Source organism: Lolium rigidum, chromosome 1 (genome assembly GCF_022539505.1).
Source record: "Lolium rigidum isolate FL_2022 chromosome 1, APGP_CSIRO_Lrig_0.1, whole genome shotgun sequence".
Classification (NCBI taxonomy): domain Eukaryota; kingdom Viridiplantae; phylum Streptophyta; class Magnoliopsida; order Poales; family Poaceae; genus Lolium; species Lolium rigidum.
Window position 1 is genome coordinate 230630333 of NC_061508.1, and position 24079 is coordinate 230654411.

The 24079-nt window shown below is 49.9% G+C and overlaps 1 pseudogene; it reads left to right on the plus strand.

Moving 5' to 3' along the window:
• LOC124655790 overlaps window positions 1-24079 on the plus strand; it is a 43745-nt pseudogene that overhangs the window by 838 nt on the left and 18828 nt on the right.

The following is a 24079-nucleotide window of genomic DNA, read 5'->3' on the forward strand; positions in this document are numbered from 1 at the left end:
TGTGAGGTCTAGACCCACACAAGTAATTGTTGTGTATCTCTAGAACATTGTTGAAACATTATTTTCACTGCGGTTGAAAGAATAACATATAAAATACTACAATATTAAACATGTATATGTAGTAACAAAAGAAAGACATGCAACAAATCATATTCATTGCATCCATGAATTCAAAAATAATTGCAGCATATGCAACCAAAAAGAATGTTGTCAGCAACATCTAGAGAAAGCATGCACAACAATGCCTAAGCACACTTGCAGCATAAGAAAAAAAAACTCACTAGAACACACACAAAATCATGGCAACATGACATGCCATACATCTAATGTTGTAACATGTATAAGTGGATTGTACTAGCCCTTTCTACCGGTTCAGACTTTTGGTTGTGTTGACTAGTGCATGAAACTTACATGGTATGAGAGCTCAGGTTAGGGTCTCCGCATGTTGCAACTCCGTCCTAGTTTCCCCACCACTATCGTCGTAGAAATCCGAGTCCGGCGTTATCTCCGCTCCGATTCGCGCATGCCTCCCTCGCCCGGTCGTTGTCTTCATCGCTGTGTCGGCCCTGCATCCGGCTTCACTCGTCTGGCCCGCCGCGCGCCCCCATCGGCGTGGCCCCATCTGGCCGCCACCGCCCGTCATATCGCAGATCTCGGTGGCTCTGGCCCATTCCGGCCATCCTCATCCCTATTCTGCCCCATGCTATCCAAGATTCGTCCCTGATCAGGTTGGCCTTGCCCGTTTGGCCCTTGTTCAGGCTTGGATGGCCTCACCACAAACGGGTGGCCTCTCTGTTCGTTTAGATCTGAGCATTGACCAAAAGTGTACCACTATGGCATCCTCTTCATCAGGTTATGTTAGCATTTCTTGATCCCTGGTGATTTTTTTTTGGAAACAACTATGCTGAGTTTGCTGCCTTCATGCGCATTCATATGTGCGGTCATTGACTTTGGTGTGTTCTCACTAAAAGGACGAGATGTCGCCTAGAGGGGAGGAGTGAATAGGTGTTTTAAAAACTATTACGGATTTGGATTGGAAGAATGCGAAAATAAACTAACGTTTATTTTACAAGCAGAAAACCTAAATATGCTAGGCTCAACTAAGTGCAACAATAACAACTTAGATAAGCAAGATAGACACAAGATATAAGTAACACAAGTGATAGCAAGGTATATATACTTCAAGCACTATGGCTATTGATACGTCTCAAACATATCTATAATTTTTGATGCTCCATGCTTGTTTTACACCAATTCATATATGTTTTGCTCATACTTCGTTGCACTTTTACACATTTTCCGGCACTAACCTATTAACAAGATGCCACAGTGCCAGTTCCCTGTTTTCTGCTATTTTTGTATTTTAGAATAGTTGTACAGGAAATTTTATCAGAATTGGACGAAACAAAAGCCGAAGTCAATATTTTATCGTAACGAAGACAGAATCCAGAGGGGAGTCGAAGGGGGGCACTAGGGCGGCCACGCCATCCCTAAGCGTGGCCTGACCCTGGCCCACGCCTAGGGGTGGTGTGGGCCACCCTGGCCTCCACCGACATCGCCCCTCCGCCTATTTATTCACGATATCGGGAAAACCCTGAAAACCCGAGCCTCCATCCACGAAAAGTTCCATCGCGGCCGCCATTGCAGAACCCATCTCGGGAGGGTTCTGAAGCTTTTCCCGGCACCCTGCCGGAGGGGGAAATCATCGCCGGAGACATCTACATCGCCATGCCCGCCTCTGAAGTGATGCATGAGTAGTTCATCCCTGGACTATGAGTCCATAGCAGTAGCTAGATGGTTGTCTTCTCCAATTTGTGCCTCATGTTTAGATCTTGTGAGCTGCCCTACATGATCAAGATCATCTTTATGTAATGCTACATGTTGTATTTGTTGGGATCCAATGAATAGTGTATACTATGTTGATGTCGATTATATATTCATGTCATATGTTATTTGTGATCTTGCATGCTCCCCGTTGCTAGTAGATACTCTGGCCAAGTAGATGCTTGTGACTCCAACAGGGGGTATTTATGCTCAATAGTAGGTTCATACCTCTAGTTTTCTGGACAGTGACAATAACTTCTAAGATTATAGATGTGTTGTTGCTACTAGGAGAAAACAACAATGTTTTATCCAAGGGTAATTCTATTGTTTACTTTACACACATTGCTTAATGCGATAATCTATTGCTTGCAACTTAATACTGGAAGGGGTTCGGACGATAACCGGAAGGTGGATTATTAGTCATAGAGGCAGTTGGATTACGGTCTATGTATTATGTTGTAATTCCCAAACGAATCTCATAGTAATCATCTTGTCATGTATGGTTGATATTCTGTCAATTATCTAGCTGTAATTTGTTCACCCAACATGTTATTTAACTTTATGGAGAGACACCTCTAGTGAACTGTGGACCCCTGTCCTTTCCTTTACACTGATAAATTCAACCACTGCAATCCTGCTCTTTTACTTACTGCAAAGCTCTATTCTCTTTAATTACTGCAAACATCTCTTTCCACTCGATACGTCTAACCTTTGTGTTCAGCAGACCGGTGAGATTGATAACCTCACTGTAAGTTGGGGCAAAGTATTTTGGTTGTGTTGTGTGCAGGTTCCACGTTGTTCCTGACGCTGGTAGTGCGTCCTGCCACTAGTCAAAGAGTGACACCTTCAGAAGTCACGCCTTTCTCCTACTGGTCGATTAAACCTTGGTTTCTTACTGAGGAAAAACTTGCTGATGTGCTCATCACACCTTCCTCTTGGGGTTTCCCAACCGCTTCCGCAACAACCGCCACCAAGATTGTCTGGCGCCATCACCGGAGCACCATCAGCTATCATAAGGAAAGTATACTCGGCTATAGAGATAACCGAGGGACGCTGAGACGAAGATGTATTCCTGTGTCCCCCACACAAGGTGAGGTACTTCACGTTGGAGAGATGCGGGCTACCATGAAGGTCTCCCGAACGCCATGAAGGCTCACCTTCTTCTCCAAGCCAATACCCCGAAGGACAAAGGTCTTTCCCTTATGGCTAGCTTTTTTCCGCTCCGGAGATGGCAAGCTCCACAACCACTTCACAAGCTTCACGAAGGAGAAGCCCGGGCCTCTTCACAATCTTCCACGAAGAGATCCCCGGAGCACCAACCGCCAAGCCAACTAGGAGGTCACACCTCCAAGAGTAATAAGCTCACGGTCTCTCACTCAAACTAATCGTATTGGAGAGCTCAACACTATGCAAGGATGCAAAGAAGAACACAAAGAAAAGTGCTCAAATCCTTCTCTCTCAAATCCCACCAAAGCAACAAATTCTATGGAGCAACTAGAGAGGAAGAACAAGGGTGGAATTCAATAAATGACTCCAAGATCTAGATCCCAAGAGTTTCCCTCACTTAGAGGAGGAATTGATTGTTGGAGGTTGTAGATCTAGATCTCCTCTTTCAAATCCCTCAAAAATATGCAAGAATCATGGGAAGAATGGGAGGGGAAGAAAGCTCAAGAAGGTCAAGAATGGTGGTAAAAAACATGCCAAAGAACCCCTAAAACAATGGGGAAGAAGGCACTTTTATAGCCCCTCAGAATATGACCGTTTAGGGATAAAAATCGAGCCATCCGGCCCTGAGCCCGGCAGGCCGGGCTGGGTGCCGACCTACCCGCAACAACATCCAGCCTGCCAACCTAGAAGCCGAAAATACGACAACTTTTACATCCGGACTCCGGTTTCGATGATATTGGGATCATTGGAATCACGACAACGAGTCTACAATATTATGCATAGAAACATCATAGTCCAACCACTGAGTAAGAACAACAATATGAAAGGTTTGTCCTATCTATAAAAATCAAACCGGTAAAACCTTCAAACATGAAAACGCAATAGAAGATGCATACGAATTCCGTTTTGGATGAGCTTGGACTAGTTGTAAAGTTAGAAACAAGATCAAGAACCTCAAATAAAGAAACACTAAGAATCAACAAGAATATAGGGATGCAAAGAATGATAAGCATTGATCTCCCTAACACGATGTGATCAAGTTATTTAACCGAAAACCCCTCTTGATTGTGCGGCTATCTATCCTATAACCCGGTGTCTCAACAATCACCTTGAGACCGGTGAAAGAAAAACCTAGCAAGTCCATATCTTTTCCTTGCGCATCCCGTTTTGATCTTGATGATGAAGCTTCATGCTTCATTCAAGCTAGAATGCCCACTTGATCATTGTTGCTTCGTGAAGAATCATGATTGCTTCCCCATACACCACTATGGGAAAGCTCCATTGAGGCACATCTTCAAAAGTCCATTACCACCAAATGGATGGCAAGCTTCAAGCATGATCTTCTTGATATACACATCTTGAACTTCCCCTTCTCAACCTTGATGTCATCCTCACATGGGTTATAAGAGATCATACTTCTTAATGCATGCCCATGACAAGATACCTAATCTACATACACAACACAAATGCATATATATAGTGGGTTAGTTCATGAAGCATAATTGACAAGGCTTACCATACCACAAGATCACATTATCCAAAGTGGTACACTTTTTATGCTTCATGTGTTGACCAACTTGAATTCAATCTTCACTCTTAGTCTTGGTTAATCTTGTATTTATTCATGCTCTAGCATAATATCTTGATCATTCATTGCTTAACACATAAGCTAGAGCATGGATAACTTGAGTTCCACACAAGAACTCCATCTTCATTTCTTGTTCTTGATCATATCATATTCTTCTCTTCAAATCGATGATCTTGATGCCAATACCAAAAGTATACCATTATATTAATGGCATCCACCTTGAATCCAACATATGGACTTCAACAAATACCTATGGAATATTCCTTCATATAAATACAATGAAAAAATTAGTCCATAGAGGATTATCATTAATTACCAAAAACGCACTGAGGGGCAATGTACCCTTACACTCACTAGAGAGGTCTCATGTCCGTCATGCCCTATTTCTCTTGTGGTTCCTACTCTGGCCATGCCACTGGTCCTTACTGTTGATGCTTCCCAGGCTACCAAGGATGCAACCAAGGCTGCCAAGGACACCGCAGATGATGCTTATGATCAACATGTACTTGACCACTCGGTTGATCTTGGTATTTATCTTGATGGTATGGCTGCTTGCACTCAGATGTGTGATGAGGATGTTAAGGCTGCCACAGTTCTCTCTTAGAGTGTCCTTACTGTCTCTGAGATGGGGTCTCACCTTCGTGAGCGCTATGAGCCTGCTGGTGATTCTCTCTACGTATCTATGGTTCGTCAGGAGCATGCTCTTCGGCATGGTGGCTCTATTTTCGGCGAGTACTACACACATACCTCTGCTATCGGGCGCCAGCTTGACTCACCCCCGGTGTTTTCCGTGGTACTTTTCCGTGTTGCCGGACTGTGCGGTTCGACTTGGAGTTTCAGCTGATCTATGAGTTCTTGTGTCGGCTTCGGCCGGAGTTTGAGCCACAATGTTCTCATTTGTTTGCTTGGTGTTGAGTAACATATTGTATAGGTATAGGTCCCCGTGTTTTCTCAGGGTTGTACCTATAATTGTACATGTGTCCACCTATATATATATGAGCATCCGGCCCTATTGGTGCTGTGCAATCTCCAATACCTTTCTACATGGTATCAGAGGCCCTTCGGCCCTGACCTAGCCACCGCCCCCCTCCTCCCTAGGGCGCCGCCGGCCTCCTCCCCTCTCTGACCTAGCTGCCGCCCCTCTCCTCCTTGGGCGCCGCCGGCCCTTCCTCTCCCAACCCTACCCGCCGCCCCTCCCCACATCGGGCGCTGATACGTGTCCAACGTATCTATAATTTATTATGTTCCATGCTAGTTTTATGACAATACCTACATGTTGTATTCACACTGGACTAACCTATTAACAAGATGCCACAGTGCCGGTTCCTGTTTTCTGCTGTTTTTGATTTCAGAAAAGTTGTTTTACAAATATTCTCGAAATTGGACGAAACAAAAGCCCACGGCCCTATTTTCCACGGAGTGTTCCAGAAGACCGAAGAGGAGTCGAGGAAGGCCAGCAGGGGGCCCTCCCCATATGGCGGCGCGGGGGGGCCCACTGCCACGCCGAGACGTGGGGAGGGAGCCCCCTGGCTCCCCCGACGCTGCCCCTTCACCTATTTATTCCTTCGTCCCCGAAAACCCTAGTACCGAGAGCCAAAATACCAGAACAGTTCCAGAGAAGCCGCTGCCATCAACCCTAACTCGGGGTGTTCAGAAGATCTCCTCCGGCACCTTGCCGGAGAGGGGAATCATCACCGGAGGGCTCTACATCACCATGCCCGCCTCCGGACTGATGCGTGAGTAGTTCATCCTTAGACTACGGGTCCATAGCAGTAGCTAGATGGTTGTCTTCTCCTATTGTGCCATCATGTTTAGATCTTGTGAGCTGCTTATCATGATCAAGGTCATCTATTTGTAATGCTACATGTTGTGTTTGTTGGGATCCGATGAATATGGAATACTATGTCAAGTTGATTATTGATCTATCATATATGTGTTGTTTATGATCTTGCATGCTCTCCGTTGCTAGTAGAGGCTCTGGCCAAGTTGATACTTGTAACTTCAAGAGGGGGTATTTATGCTAGATAGTGTGTTCATGTCTCCATTGAATCTGGGGGAGTGACAGCAACCCCTAAGGTTGTGGATGTGCTGTTGCCACTAGGGATAAAACATCAATGCTTTGTCTAAGGATATTTGTATTGTTTACATTACGCACAGTACTTAATGCAATTGTCTGTTGCTTGCAACTTAATACTGGAAGGGGTGCGGATCCTAACCCGAAGGTGGACTTTTTAGGCATAGATGCATGCTGGATGGCGGTCTATGTTCTTTGTCGTAATGCCCTAAGTAAATCTCATAGTAGTCATCATGATATGTTGCATTGTTATTCCCTCTCTATTTGTCAATTGCCCAACTGTAATTTGTTTACCCAACATGTTATTTATCTTATTGGAGAGACACCACTAGTGAACTGTGGACCCCGGTCCATTCTTTTACATCTGAAATACAACCTACCGCAATCATTGTTCTCTTTTGTTTTCTCGCAAGCAAACATCATTTTCCACACCATACGTTTAATCCTTTGTTTTCAGCAAGCCGGTGAGATTGACAACCTCACTGTTAAGTTGGGGCAAAGTAGTTTGATTGTGTTGTGTAGGTTCCACGTTGGCACCGGAATCTCTGGTGTTGCGCCGCACTACACTCCTTCACCAACAACCTTCACGTGATCTTCATCTCCTACTGGTTCGATAACCTTGGTTTCTTACTGAGGGAAAACTCGCTGCTGTACTCATCATACCTTCCTCTTGGGGTTCCCAACGGACGTGTGCTTTACCATCACAAGCAGGCGCCGCCGGCCTTCACCCCAACCCTAGCCCTAGCCGCTTCTGCCTACCACCACCACCACCGCTTCCGCCATGGCCGGGTTCCCCTCCTCCGGCTACGACCCCTTCAACTCTTCCCGCTCCGGCAGCAGCAACCCCTTCGCCGGCCCCTCTGTCGCCGTCATCCGCGACATCCCCATCGCCGAGCGCGTGCCGGTGAAGCTCTCCACCACCGCTGCCAACTTCTTCCCGTGGAAGACCTACTTCGGGCTGCTCTTCCGCGAGTATGATCTCCTCGATCACGTCGACGGCACCATCGACCTCCTCGCCATGCCGCACGACCCCGAGTGGCTCGGGATCGATGCCACCATCATCCGCTGGTTCTACCAGACCGTCTCCAATGACATCTTCCGCACCGTCGTCCGCGACGGCGACTTCGCCCACACGGTCTGGGCTAAGATCACCGGTCTCTTCACCGACAACAAAATCCAGCGGGTCACCTTCCTCCAGCCAGAGTTCTTCGGCACCCACCGGAACGACCTCTCTCTCGACGAGTACGCCCTCAAGCCGAAGAGCCTCTCCGACGAGCTCCGTGACTTGGAGTTCCCGATCGATGACAAGATCATGCTCTCCACCCTGTCGGCGGGTCTCGGAGAGGATCTCAGCAACGCCGCCTCCAACCTCACGATCCTCACCACGCCCACCTTCGAGCAGGCCGTGGCCTACCTGCGCCTCGAGGAGCACCGCCTCAAGCATCTCCGGGCTCGGGCGGCCCACACCGCCTTCGTCGCTGGCTTCTCCCGCGGTGCCCAGACTCCCGCGCCCCACACCCCTGCGCCTCGTCCCATGGGTCCGCCGCCCGGTTTCCCCGCCGCCGGCCAGCCGCCCGGTCAGACCGGACCGTGGACCGGCCAGTCCGGTCACCAGGCCTGCCAGACCGGACCGTGGACTGGCCACGCCGGCGCCCAGGCCGGCTAGACCGGCCCCTGGACCGGGCAACCGGCTCCCTCTGGCGGTAGCCGCCGCGGCCGTCGTCATCGTGGCGGTGGCAACGACGGTGGCAACAGTGGCGCCAACGCCACCGCCCCCGCGCCTCGTCCCCCGCAGTACACCGCCCCTCCGCCATGGACTGCCGGTCACAACCCGTGGACCGGGGTTGTTCACGCCCACTCCATGCCCGTGCCGCGCGCCCCCTACCCGGGCATCATGGGGCCGCGTCCAGCCACCCACCAGGCGTTCTACGCGGCGCCCCAGCCCGCCCCGGCCTACGCCACCCCCCCGGGCGCGACCTCGTGGGATCCCGCGCTCCTGACCGCCCTCCAGAGCGCCCCCTCCGCTGGGGCGTATGGTGGCGGTGGCGACTGGTTCATGGACACCTCCGCTTCCGCACATATGGCTGCGCACCCCGGTAACCTCTCATTTTCTACACCCGCTTCCACTTCCTCTCGCATCATCGTTGGCAATGGTCATGCTCTTCCCATTACTCACACTGGTTCTGTCTATTTTTCTTCCACTTCCACTCCTCTCTCTCTCCATAACGTTCTTGTTTCTCCTGACTTGATTAAAAATCTTGTTTCCGTTAAGTATTTCTGTCGTGATAACCCTGTGACTGTGGAATTTGACGCTTTTGGTTTCTCTGTCAAGGATGGTCGTACCCGGATGCTCCTCCACCGATGTGACAGCCCCGACGATCTCTACCCCGTTGGCGCGGCCTCCACCACCACCGGCCGCCCACTCGCCCTCTCCGCCGGTGTCGACCTTTGGCACGCCCGTCTTGGCCATCCTAGCTCCGCCACTCTGCGTCAAATAATGCAAGGCTTCTCCTTTACTTGTAATAAAACGGATGCCCACTCTTGTGAAGCATGTCGTCTAGGCAAACATGTTCGCCTTCCATTTAGCTCCTCCTCCACAGTCACGTCTTTTCCGTTTCAACTTATTCAGAGTGAAGTTTGGACCTCGCCGGTTCCGAGTAATTCTGGTTATAATTATTATCTTGTGATTCTTGATGATTACTCACATTTTGTCTGGACTTTTCCCCTTCGCCGTAAATCAGATGTTGCCGCCACCCTCACCGCTTTCTTCGCCTTCGTCTCCACTCAGTTCGGTCGCCCCATCCACGCCTTACAAACCGACAACGGCAAGGAGTTCGACAACATCACCATTCGCTCACTTCTCGCCACCCACGGCGCCGTCTTCCGCCTCACGTGTCCATACACTTCTTCACAGAACGGCCATGCCGAACGGATGCTTCGTACCCTCAACGACTGCGTCCGCACCCTTCTATTCCACGCCTCCATGCCCCCGCGATTTTGGCCGGATGCCCTTGCCACGGCGACTCTCCTCGTCAACATCTGCCCGTGTCGTGTGCGTTGGTCCTACACGCCTCATCACCTCCTCTACGGTGCGCCGCCCGCCTATGATGACCTTCGCATCTTCGGCTGCCGGTGTTATCCTAACACTGTTGCCACCGCCGCGCATAAGCTTGCGCCACGCTCTCTCCCTTGTGTGTTTCTCGGCTACCCCGCCAACCCCAAGGGCTACCGCTGTTACGACCCGGTCTCCCATCGTGTCCTCACTTCCCGGCACGTGTACTTTGACGAGTTGGTTTTTCCGTTTCAGTAGGGACTCTCGGCGACACCTCCGACGACGCCCCCGGCGCCCGCCGGTCCTCCAGCGGCCGCGCGCCGACGACTGACTGCGGTGGCTCCCTCTGCGCCGGCCCCGCCTGGTCCCTCGGCGTCTCCGTCGCCCGCGGTGCCCCAGTCGCCCGCGGCGCACCAGTCGCCCGCGACGCCTGAGGCACCCCCAGCGCCCCCGTCGCCCACGGCGTCTCCCTCGGCCGCCTCCTCATCGGCCGCCTCACCGGCCGCCTCGTCGCCCGTCTCGCCGCCCGCCTCGCCGCCCGTCGCTGCGGTCCCTGGGCCCATGCTCACCCGCGCACGTGCGGGCGTGCGGCGGCCGTCTACACGCTACCCCGCCGACCAGTACGTCTGCGCGGCGCTTCGGTCCGCCGCGTCTTCCTTCTGGGCCAGCGGCAACAGCATCCTGCCGCACGACGGCGAAGCTCCTCCGAGCCGCCGACCCGGCCCAGCGACCGGTCAGGCCGGTTGCCCGGCCGGCCAACCCGGCGCGCCGCCCGGTTCTGCGCCCGGCCTACCGCCCGGTCTGCCGCCCGGCCGGCCGCCCGGTCAGACCGCCCCCCCGGCCGGCCAACCCGGCCCGCTGCCCAGCGCGCCGCCCGGTTCTCTGCCCGGCCTGCCGCCCGGTCCGACTGGCCCCCCGGCCGGACCACCCAGCCTGCCGCCCGGCCGAACCGGTTCCGCGACCGGCCTAGCGACCGCTCCTTCGCCGGTGCCCACCTCGGCTCGCGCCGCCTTGCGCGACCCGCATTGGCGCGCCGCCATGCAGGAGGAGTACGACGCGCTGCAGTGCAATAGGATCTGGGAGCTGGTTCCCCGGCCCCCTCGCGCCAACGTCATCACCGGCAAATGGGTCTTCAAGCACAAGCTCGGCTCCGACGGGACTCTCGAGCGCTACAAGGCGCGCTGGGTCGTGCGCGGCTTTCGGCAACGCGCTGGCGTCGACTTCACGGATACGTTTTCCCCGGTCGTCAAACCGGGCACGATCCGCACAGTGTTGCACCTCGCCGCCTCTCGCGCGTGGCCGGTGCATCAAATGGACGTCTCCAACGCCTTCCTTCATGGCCATTTGTAGGAGCAGATGTACTGTCAGCAGCCCATCGGCTTCGTCGACACCGAGCGCCCCGATGACGTGTGCTTGCTCTCTCGGTCCCTGTATGGACTGAAGCAGGCGCCCCGCGCCTGGTACTAGTGCATCGCCGACTTCCTTCATCAGCTTGGCTTCCGCTCCACGCGCTCTGATGCGTCGCTGTTCGTCTACCGGACCGGAAACGACATGGCATACCTGCTGCTCTACGTCGACGACATCATCATGACGGCCTCCACCGCTGGTCTTTTTCGACAGCTCACCGACAGTCTTCGCGCTGAGTTTGCTTTGAAGGACCTTGGCCCGCTCCACTACTTCCTCGGCATCGAGGTTGTCCGGTGCACGGACGGGTTCTTCCTTCATCAGCGGAAGTACGCTCACGAGCTTCTCGAGCGTGCCGGGATGCTTAATTGCAACCCTGCGCCTACTCCTGTCGACACGAAGGCCAAGCTCTCCGCCAGTGATGGGACACTGGCGTCCGACGCGCCGTTCTACCGCTCTATCGTCGGTGCTCTCCAGTACTTGACGTTGACGCGCCCGGAGCTCCAGTACGCTGTGCAGCAGGTGTGCTTGCACATGCATGCTCCTAGGGATGCTCATTGGGCCGCGGTGAAGCGGATTCTACGCTACATCTGTGGTACCATGGGCTACGGCTTGTCGCTGCATGCTTCCTCCTCGGCATCCACCGACCTCGTCGCCTACTCGGACGCGGACTGGGCGCGATGCCCGGACACGCGGCGCTCCACCAGCGGCTACTGCGTCTACCTCGGCTCGTCGCTCGTTTCTTGGTCCTCCAAGAGGCAGCCCACCGTGTCTCGCTCCAGTGCTGAGGCCGAGTACCGCGCCGTGGCCAACACGGTGGCCGAGTGCACGTGGCTTCGCCAGCTTCTGTCCGAGCTCTCTTGTCATGTTGACAAGGCTACGGTGGTCTTCTGCGATAACGTGTCGGCCGTCTACCTCTCCGCCAACCCCGTTCATCATCGGCGTACCAAGCACATTGAGTTGGACATTCACTTTGTTCGTGAGCAAGTTGCCCTCGGCCGCGTTCGAGTTCTTCACGTACCGACGTCTCAACAATTTGCCGATATAATGACGAAGGGATTGTCGCCCACGACTTTTCCAGAGTTTCGCTCCAGTCTATGTGTCGGTGCCGACCCTTCGACTGCGAGGGGTGTTGAGTAACATATTGTTTAGGTATAGGTCCCCGTGTTTTCTCAGGGTTGTACCTAATTGTACATGTGTCCGCCTATATATATATGAGCAGCCGGCCCTATTGGTGCTGTGCAATCTCCAATACATTTCTACACTTGGGGTCATATTCCTATCTTAGAGGTGATGTCTGAGCTTACGGCTAAGGAGACTCGTCTGTGTGGTGCTAGTTTGCTTGCGGTACTCTCTATTCTTGTTGCTTGAGCTCCTGTCTTGCCGACTACTTCCCCAGGGCCCTCTTGCCTCAATGCTCCGCGGCCTCTGCCCACACTTCCTAATAGCGGTGGCCGCTCTTCTCGAAGCCGTAGTCTCTCCACAAGATTTTGGTCGATATCGTGCAGATCCAAGCTCCGACGACGCTACTCGTAGGCAAAAACCATTTCAGAAGAAGTAGAAGAAAACACCGAGAAATCATGACTGCCTGAACGTCATGTATATACATGAAATGAGTAGCATGTAAGTCACAATTCACAAAAGGAGATAGATGGGGTAATCGGAATCAGCCAATCTAGCAGACAGTCATAGAGCAGAATAAAAATGTAGAAATGTTCCCTTTTCTTTTGTAATGATCAAAGTATAGTGGATGGGCATGTTCAGAGATGTTTTTCCATATGCACTATATCTTCAGTCATCACCAGAAGTTCGCAACATTGTCTTGCAGGTTTGTCAGGTGCTTTGGCTAACATGATGGCTTGTCTGTCGTTCCTCTTATAATCAAGTAATTGGTCTATGCCAAATCTGAGGTAATCTATTTTTCTTCGCGAAAACGCAAAAGCCTTGCGTTTCGATGCATTGATAGATAAAGAAGAGTTTATGTACAAGCCCGAGGAACGGACACACCACGCCGTACAACTCGACCCAAGAAAAAGGAAAAGCCTAAACTAGGGGAGTAACTAGCGCACACCCCGGGCTCCCGCGTCCGCCCAAAGCCGCGCGTCGGCAATGATGTCGTTGAACAAGGATGCCACCGAAGGCCGCGTGTTGTCGAAGACCGCAGCGTTCCGGTGTTTCCAAATCCACCATGCTGTGAGCATGATAATCGACGAAGTGCCCTTGCGCAGCTGGCGAGGGGCGGTCCGCACCACCAGCGACCACCACTCCGCGAAGTCACCCTCAGCCATGGGCGGGCCTGAGGTGGATCGGATCCACGACAGGACCTCAAACCACACCGTCCTAGAGAAGGAACATCCAGTGAGGAGGTGTCTCATGGTTTCGGCAGACTGGTCACATAACGGGCATCTTGGCGCATGCGGCAGCCCCCGCCGTGCCAGTCTCTCACCCGTCCAGCACCTGTCGAGGCAGGCTAACCAGATGAAGAACTTCACCCTAGGTGGCGCCCAGGATTTCCAGTTGAGCTTCCAGGACCCTGAGATGATAGCCCCCTGGAAAAGGGTGTCATAACAGGATCCAGCTGTATACTGTCCATCCGTCGTCCACCGCCAAACCATCCTGTCCGGGTCCCCCGATAGTTGAATGCCCCTGAGCCTACCCCACAGCTGGACGTACTGCCACATAGCCAGGGCGCTCGGTGCACCTACAATATCGGGGATCCAGGTACGGTCAACCAGCGCTTCACGGACCGTGCGCGCCTTTCGCCGGCGCTTTGGAACCAAAGCGTATACCTCCGGCGCCATCTCCTTGATGGACCTGCCGTCCAGCCATCTGTCCTCCCAGAAGAGGGCGGATTGCCCGTTGCCGACTACCATGTAGGTAGAAGCCGCAAAGACATCCAGCTCCATCTTCGAGAAATGCATGTCCAACCCGCGCCAAGGTCGCAGGGGGTCAGCGTGCTTCCTCCAGATCCAGCGCACCCTGAGGCTGATAGCCGTGCGTGCGAGATCGGGGATTCCCAGCCCCCCAAGCCGCAACGGCCTACACACCCTTTCCCAGTTGACGTGGCAATGTCCGCCATTGGCGTCTGCCCTGCCAGCCCAAAGGAATCCTCGCAAGATTTTGTTGACCTGCTTGAGTGCTTTCTTATCCAGACTCAGCACCATCAGCTGGTGCAACGGTATCGCTGCGAGAACCGAACGGATTAGCGCCAGGCGTCCTGCCCGAGGCATCATCGATGCCCTCCAGGTAGGTAGCTTGTCGGCTAGACGGTCTATGAGAGGCTGGAATGCTGCAACCGTCAACCTCCCAATAGACAGCGGGATGCCAAGGTATCTCACCGGAAACGGCGCTAGCTGGCACTCCATGAGTGCAGCAGCGCCCGCGGCCTCATCCTCAGAGCATGCGATGGGGGAAACCGAGCACTTGGCAAAGTTGGTGCGCAGCCCCGAAGCATGGCCGAAGAGCTCCAGGATCCCACGAACAACGCGTAGATCCGTCTCATCCGCATGGCAGAAAATCACAACATCATCCGCATAGAGCGATACAGACGTCGCTAAGTCCCGCCGTGCTAAGCGCCTCAGCACCCCGAACTCGATTGCCTTAGCCAACAACCTGTTGAGGGTGTTCATCATGAGTACAAACAGCGCTGGCGACAAGGGGTCTCCCTGTCTCAGGCCCCTACGATGCCAAATCGGGGGGCCTGGCTCGCCATTGAGCATCACCCTGGTACTCGCAGTGGATAGGAGGATGGACACTAGTTCGCGGAACTTAGGTCCAAACCCTAACTTGCGAAGGATTTCCAAAAGGAAAGCCCAAGAAACGGAGTCAAAGGCGCAGGCAATGTCCAACTTGAGCATCACCCGCGGCTCCTTCTCCCGATGTAGAAATCTAGCTGTCTGCTGGACCAACATGAAGTTGTCGTGGATACAGCGCTTGCGAATGAACGCGCATTGGTTACGATCCACCAGCGACTCCATCCTAGGGGCTAGACGAGTGGCGAGCGCCTTCGCAACCAGCTTGGCAAAGATATGGATCAGGCTGATTGGGCGGTAGTCGCCGAGCGCAGCCGCATCCGGGCGCTTAGGCAGCAGGGTCAGCAAGGCCTGGTTGAGACCTTGGAACCCGCGCTTGCACAACGTGAACAACTTGTCGAAGGCTGCCATGAAGTCACCCTTAACCACTCCCCAGCATTTCTGAAGGAATTCAGCCGTGAACCCTGTAGGATAACGTAGCATAGAAAACAAAAATTTTCCTACCGCAAACACGCAATCCAAGCCAAGATGCAATCTAGAAGACGGTAGCAACGAGGGGTATCGAGTCTCACCCTTGAAGAGATTCCAAAGCCTACAAGATGAGGCTCTTGTTGCTGCGGTAGACGTTCACTTGCCGCTTGCAAAAGCGCGTAGAAGATCTTGATCACGATCGGTTCCGGCGCCACGAACGGGCAGCACCTCCGTACTCGGTCACACGTTCGGTTGTTGATGAAGACGACGTCCACCTCCCCGTTCCAGCGGGCAGCGGAAGTAGTAGCTCCTCTTGAATCCGACAGCACGACGGCGTGGTGTCGGTGGCGGTGTAGAAGTTCGGTGGAGCTTCGCTAAGCTATGCGGGATGTGGAGGAGCGGGCGGCTAGGGTTTGGGGAGAGGGAGGCGCCGGCCACTATGGGGTGCGGCCACCTTGGTGGTTCTTGGGTGGCCGGCCCCCTCCCCTTGGCCCCTCATTATATAGGTGGAACCCCAAGAGGTGGTGTCCAAGTCTTCGAATAAGACCCGAACCAAAACCTTCCATAGGAGGGGGCAATCCTAGCCCAACTAGGACTCCCACCCAAAGGTGGGATTCCCACCTCCCATGTGGGGGTGGCCGGCCCCCTAAGGGGAGTCCACTTGGGACTCCTCCCCCACTAGGGTTGGCCGGCCATGGAGGTGGAGTCCCTTGTGGACTCCACCTTCCTTGGTGGTTTCTTCCGGACTTTTCTAGAACCTTCTAGAACCTTCCATAGAACCTTCCGCGTCATTTTATTCACATAAAATGACATCCTATATATGAATCTTATTCTCCGGACCATTCCGGAACTCCTCGTGATGTCCGGGATCACATCCGGGACTCCGAACAAATATTCCAACTCCATTCCATATTCAAGTTCTACCATTTCAACATCCAACTTTAAGTGTGTCACCCTACGGTTCGCGAACTATGCGGACATGGTTGAGTACTCACTCCGACCAATAACCAATAGCGGGATCCGGAGATCCATAATGGCTCCCACATATTCAACGATGACTTTAGTGATCGAATGAACCATTCCCATATATTACCAAATTCCTTTTGTCTCGCGATATTTTACTTGTCCGAGGTTTGATCTTCGGTATCATTCTATACCTTGTTCAACCTCGTCTCCTGACAAGTACTCTTTACTCGTACCGTGGTATGTGGTCTCTTATGAACTCATTCATATGCTTGCAAGACATTAGACGACATTCCACCGAGAGGGCCCAAAGTATATCTATCCGTCATCGGGATGGACAAATCCCACTGTTGATCCATATGTCTCAACTCATACTTTCCGGATACTTAATCCCACCTTTATAGCCACCCATTTACGCAGTGGTGTTTGGTGTAATCAAAGTACCTTTCCGGTATAAGTGATTTATATGATCTCATGGTCATAAGGACTAGGTAACTATGTATCGAAAGCTTATAGCAAATAACTTAATGACGAGATCTTATGCTACGCTTAATTGGGTGTGTCCATTACATCATTCATATAATGATATAACCTTGTTATTAATAACATCCAATGTTCATGATTATGAAACTAATCATCCATTAATCAACAAGCTAGTTTAAGAGGCATACTAGGGACTTCTTGTTGTCTACATATCACACATGTACTAATGTTTCGGTTAATACAATTATAGCATGACATATAAACATTTATCATAAACATAGAGATATAAATAATAACCACTTTTATTATTGCCTCTAGGGCATATCTCCTTCGAGTCTCCCACTTGCACTAGAGTCAATAATCTAGATTATATTGTAATATACCTAACACCCATGGCATTCGGTGTTGGTCATGCTTTACCCTAGGGAGAGCTTTAGTCAACGGATCTGCTACATTCGGATCGGTGTGTACTTTGCAAATCTTTACTTCTCCATCTTCGATGTACTCGCGAATCGAGTGGTAACGCAGCTTGATATGCTTCAGCCTCTTGTGTGACCTTGGCTCTTGTGCATTGGCGATGGCACCCATGTTATCACGAGTAAATGATTAATGGGTCCAATGCACTAGGAACCACACCGAGCTCTATAATGAACCTCTTCATCCATACCGCTTCGATGAAGCCTCCGAAGCCGCTATGTACTCGATTCTCGTTGAAGACTTCGCCACCGTGCACCTGCTTCGAGCTTGCCCAGCCTACTCGCAGCACCATTCAATATAAACACGTACCCGATTGTGACTTAGAGTCATCGGGATCGGTGTTCCAACTTGCATCGGTGTAACTTGTTACAACGAGCTCTTGGTCACCTCCATAACAAAGAAACATATCCTTAGTTCTTTTCAAGTACTTCAGGATATTCTTGACCGCTGTCCCGTGTTCCATTCCTGGATCACTTTGATATCTGCTAGTCAAACTAACCGCATGCGCTATATCCGGTCTTGTACATAGCATGGCATACATAATAGAGCCTACTGCCGAAGCATAGGGGATTTGATTCATCCTTTCTCTTTCTTCTGCAGTAGCCGGTCCTTGAGTCTTACTCAAGACCTTGACTGGTAACATAGGTAAAAACCCTTTCTTACTTTCGTCCATTCTAAACTTCTTTAGAATCTTGTCCAGGTATGTACTCTGTGATAGCCCTATTAGGCGTCTTGATCTATCTCTATAAATCTTGATGCCTAATATATACGATGCTTCACCAAGGTCTTTCATTGAAAAACTGTTATTCAAATAACCTTTTACATTGCTTAATAGTTCTATATCATTCCTGATCAATAATATGTCATCTACATATAATATCGGGAATGCTACGAGCTCCCACTCACTTTCTTGTAAATACGAGGCCTCTCCATGACACTCGTATAAACCCGAAGTCTTTGATCACCTTATCAAAGCGTCGGTTCCAACTTCTCGATGCTTGCTTCGAGTCCATAGATTGAACGCTGAAGTTTGCATACTTTGTCGGCATTTTTAGGATCAACAAAACCTTTGGGTTGTACCATATACAACTCTTCCTCAATGTCTCCATTAAGGAACGCCGTTTTGACATCCATCCGCCAAATCTCATAATCGAAAAATGCAGCTATTGCTAACAAAATCCTCACGGATTTTAGCTTCGCTACGGGTGAGAAAGTCTCATCGTAGTCAATTCCTTGAATTTGTCGGAAACCCTTTGCGACAAGTCGAGCTTTATAGACGAGTAATATTACCATCGGCATCTGTTTTTCTCTTGAAGATCCATTTATTCTCGACGGCCTTTCGGCTATCGGGTAAGTCTACCAAAGTCCATACTTTGTTATCATACATGGATCCCATTTCGGATTTCATGGCTTCTTGCCATTTGTTGGAATCCGGGCTCATCATCGCTTCTTCATACGTCGCGGGGTCCTCATCATTGTTATCCACAATCATGACATTTAGACAAGGATCATACCAATCGGGAGTGGCACGTTCCCTTGTCGATCTGCGAGGTTCGGTAGTTTCCTCGTTCGAAGTTTCATGATCATTATCATTAGCTTCCTCTCGTTGCCGGTGTAGGCGGTACAGGTACATCTTCCGATGCTTGCGCTACTCGATCAACGAGTATAGATTCATTAATCTCATCGAGTTCTACTTTTCTTCCAGTCACTTCTTTAGTGAGAAATTCTTTCTCAAGAAAGGTTCCGTTCTTAGCAACAAAGATTTTGCCTTCGGATCTCGTGATAGAAAGTGTACCCTATAGTTTCCTTAGGGTATCCTATGAAGATGCATTTCTCCGCTTTGGGTTCTAGCTTGTCCGGTTGTAACCTTTTTACATAGGCTTCGCAACCCCAAACTTTAAGGAACGACAGACTTAGGTTTCTTATTAAACCATAATTCATACGGTGTCGTTTCTACGGATTTTGATGGTGCTCTATTTAAAGTGAATGCGGCTGTCTCTAATGCATAACTCCAAAATGATAACGGCAAATCGGTAAGAGACATCATAGAACGAACCATATCTAAGAGAGTTCGATTACGACGTTCGGACACACCGTTTCGTTGTGGTGTTCCCGGCGGTGTCAATTGTGAAAGTATTCCGCATTTCTTTAAATGCATGCCAAACTCATAACTCAGATATTCACCTCCGCGATCAGATCGTAGAAATTTAATCTTCTTGTTACGTTGATTTTCTACTTCACTTTGGAATTCCTTAAACTTCTCAAAAGTTTCGGATTTATGTTTCATGAAATAGATATACCCATATCTACTCGGATCATCTGTGAAGGTTAGAACATAACGATAACCACCGCGCGATGCTACACTCATTGGTCCGCACACATCGGTATGTATGATTTCCAATAAGTCGGTAGCTCGCTCCATCATACCGAGAAAATGGAGTCTTAGTCATTTTTCCCATTAGACATGCTTCGCATCTATCAAGTGACTCAAAGTCAAGTGATTCAAGTAATCCATTAGTATGGAGTTTCTTCATGCGCTTCACTCCAATATGACCAAGACGACGAGTGCCACATATAAGTAGAATTATCATTCAATTTAATTCGCTTAGCATCAATGTTATGTATATGCGTATCACTACTATCGAGATCTAACAGAAATAAGCCATTCTTTTGTGGTGCTCGACCATAAAAGATATTATTCATAAAAATAGAACAACCATTATTCTCGGACTTGAATGAATAACCGTCTTGCATTAAACAAGATCCGGATATAATGTTCATGCTCAACGCGGGTACAAAATAACAATTATTTAGGCTTAAAACTAATCCCGAAGGTAGATGTAGAGGAAGTGTGCCGACAGCGATCACATCGACTTTGGATCCATTTCCAACGCGCATTGTCACTTCATCTTTCGGTAGTCTTCGTTTATTCTTTAGTTCCTGTTTCGAGTTACGGATATGAGCAACCGAACCAGTATCAAATACCCAGGTACTAGAACGAGAACCAGTGAGATAAACATCTATAACATGTATATCGAGATATACCTTCTTTCTTCTTCTTGACAAGGCCGCTCTTCGGATCAGCCGGATACTTGGAGCAATTACGCTTCCGGTGTCCCTTCTCCTTGCGAGTAATAGCACTCAGCATCAGGCTTAGGGCCGTTCTTAGGTTTCATAGGAGGCGTGGCAGCTTTCTTGCCACCCTTCTTGAATTTTCCCTTAGACTTGCCCTGTTTCTTGAAACTAGTGGTCTTGTTGACCATCAACACTTGGTGCTCTTTCTTGATCTCAATCTCAGCAGCTTTTAGCATGCCAAAGAGTTCGGGTAACTCCTTGTTCATGTTCCGCATATTGTAGTTCATCACAAAGTTCTTGTAACTTGGTGGCGGTGATTGAAGGACACGATTAATCCCCGATCTGTTAGGAATCACTATTCCCAAGTCACTGAGTTTCTTCGCATGCCCGGTCATGGCGAGCATGTGCTCACTAATGGAGCTGCCTTCTTCCATCATACAGCTGAAGAAATGTTTCGATGCTTCATAGCATTCCACGGCCGCATGAGTCTCGAAAATAGTCTTCAATTCTTTCATCAACTCATGAGGATCGTGGTGCTCAAAACGTTTTTGAAGATCGGATTCCGGACCGCACGGGATGGCACACCGAACTTGAGAGTACCGAGTTTTCCGAGTCTCGTAAACAGCTTTTACTTCATCGGTTTCGGTTTCTGCGGGAGGGTCACCTAGCGGTGCATCAAGCACATATTGCAGATTTCCGCCGAGAGGAAGATCCTCACATGACGGAACCGATCGGTGAAGTTGCTACCGTTGCTCTTAAGCTTTTCTTTCTCTAGGAACTGGTTAAAATTGATTGGGGACGCCATCTCTACAACATATATTTGCAATAGTTTAGACTAAGTTTATGACAAATTGAGTTCAAATTTTAATTCAATATAATTAAAAATCTAGGTGAACTCCCACTCAAAACAATATCCCTCGCATTGTCTTAGTGATCACACGAACCAAATCCACCACACCATAGTCCGATCATCACGAGACAAGGTGTAATTTCAATGGCGAACACTCAAAGTGTTCATCATATCAATCATATGATTCATGCTCTACCTTTCGGTATCACGTGTTCCGAGACCATGTCTGTACATGCTAGGCTCGTCAAGGCCACCTTAGTATCCGCATGTGCAAAACTGGCTTGCACCCGTTGTATGCACTTGTTGATTCTATCACACCCGATCATCACGAGATGCTTCGAAACGACAAGTCTTGGCAACGGTGCTACTAAGGATGAACACTTTATTATCTTGAGATTTTAGTGAGGGATCATCTTATAATGCTACCGTCGCGATCTAAGCAAAATAAGATGCATAAAAGGATTAACATCACATGCAGTTCATATGTGATATGATATGGCCCTTTTGTCTTTGCGCCTTTGATCTTCATCTCCAAAGCACGGACATGATCTCCATCATCTTCGGGCATGATCTCCATCATTGTCGGCGTAGCGTCAAGGTCAATGGCGCCGTCTTCATGATTGTCCTCCATGTAGCAACTATTACAACTTCTTTGAAATACTACTCAACATGAAATTTAAAGACAACCATAAGGCTCCCGCCGGTTGCCACAATACAATAATGATCATCTCATACATATTCATCATCACATTATGGCCATATCACATCACCAAACCCTGCAAAAACAAGTTAGACGCTCTCTAATTTGGTTTGCATATTTTACGTGGTTTAGGGTTTTCGATATAGATCTAATCTACCTACGAACATGAACCACAACGTTGATACTAATGTTGTCAATAGAAGAGTAAATTGAATCTTTACTATAGTAGGAGAGACAGACACCCGCAAAGCCTCTTATGCAATACAAGTTGCATGTCGAACGAGGAACAAGTCTCATGAACGCGGTCATGTAAAGTTAGTCCGAGCCGCTTCATCCCACTATGCCATAAAGATGCAAAGTACTCAACTAAAGACAACAAGAGCATCAACGCCCACAAAACCATTGTGTTCTACTCGTGCAACCATCTATGCATAGACACGGCTCTGATACCACCGTAGGATAACGTAGCATAGAAAACAAAAATTTTCCTACCGCAAACACGCAATCCAAGCCAAGATGCAATCTAGAAGACGGTAGCAACGAGGGGGTATCGAGTCTCACCCTTGAAGAGATTCCAAAGCCTACAAGATGAGGCTCTTGTTGCTGCGGTAGACGTTCACTTGCCGCTTGCAAAAGCGCGTAGAAGATCTTGATCACGATCGGTTCCGGCGCCACGAACGGGCAGCACCTCCGTACTCGGTCACACGTTCGGTTGTTGATGAAGACGACGTCCACCTCCCCGTTCCAGCGGGCAGCGGAAGTAGTAGCTCCTCTTGAATCCGACAGCACGACGGCGTGGTGTCGGTGGCGGTGTAGAAGTTCGGCGGAGCTTCGCTAAGCTATGCGGGATGTGGAGGAGCGGGCGGCTAGGGTTTGGGGAGAGGGAGGCGCCGGCCACTATGGGGTGCGGCCACCTTGGTGGTTCTTGGGTGGCCGGCCCCCTCCCCTTGGCCCCTCATTATATAGGTGGAACCCCAAGAGGTGGTGTCCAAGTCTTCGAATAAGACCCGAACCAAAACCTTCCATAGGAGGGGGCAATCCTAGCCCAACTAGGACTCCCACCCAAAGGTGGGATTCCCACCTCCCATGTGGGGGTGGCCGGCCCCCAAGGGGGAGTCCACTTGGGACTCCTCCCCCACTAGGGTTGGCCGGCCATGGAGGTGGAGTCCCTTGTGGACTCCACCTTCCTTGGTGGTTTCTTCCGGACTTTTCTAGAACCTTCTAGAACCTTCCATAGAACCTTCCGCGTCATTTTATTCACATAAAATGACATCCTATATATGAATCTTATTCTCCGGACCATTCCGGAACTCCTCGTGATGTCCGGGATCACATCCGGGACTCCGAACAAATATTCCAACTCCATTCCATATTCAAGTTCTACCATTTCAACATCCAACTTTAAGTGTGTCACCCTACGGTTCGCGAACTATGCGGACATGGTTGAGTACTCACTCCGACCAATAACCAATAGCGGGATCCGGAGATCCATAATGGCTCCCACATATTCAACGATGACTTTAGTGATCGAATGAACCATTCCCATATATTACCAAATTCCTTTTGTCTCGCGATATTTTACTTGTCCGAGGTTTGATCTTCGGTATCATTCTATACCTTGTTCAACCTCGTCTCCTGACAAGTACTCTTTACTCGTACCGTGGTATGTGGTCTCTTATGAACTCATTCATATGCTTGCAAGACATTAGACGACATTCCACCGAGAGGGCCCAAAGTATATCTATCCGTCATCGGGATGGACAAATCCCACTCGTTGATCCATATGTCTCAACTCATACTTTCCGGATACTTAATCCCACCTTTATAGCCACCCATTTACGCAGTGGTGTTTGGTGTAATCAAAGTACCTTTCCGGTATAAGTGATTTATATGATCTCATGGTCATAAGGACTAGGTAACTATGTATCGAAAGCTTATAGCAAATAACTTAATGACGAGATCTTATGCTACGCTTAATTGGGTGTGTCCATTACATCATTCATATAATGATATAACCTTGTTATTAATAACATCCAATGTTCATGATTATGAAACTAATCATCCATTAATCAACAAGCTAGTTTAAGAGGCATACTAGGGACTTCTTGTTGTCTACATATCACACATGTACTAATGTTTCGGTTAATACAATTATAGCATGACATATAAACATTTATCATAAACATAGAGATATAAATA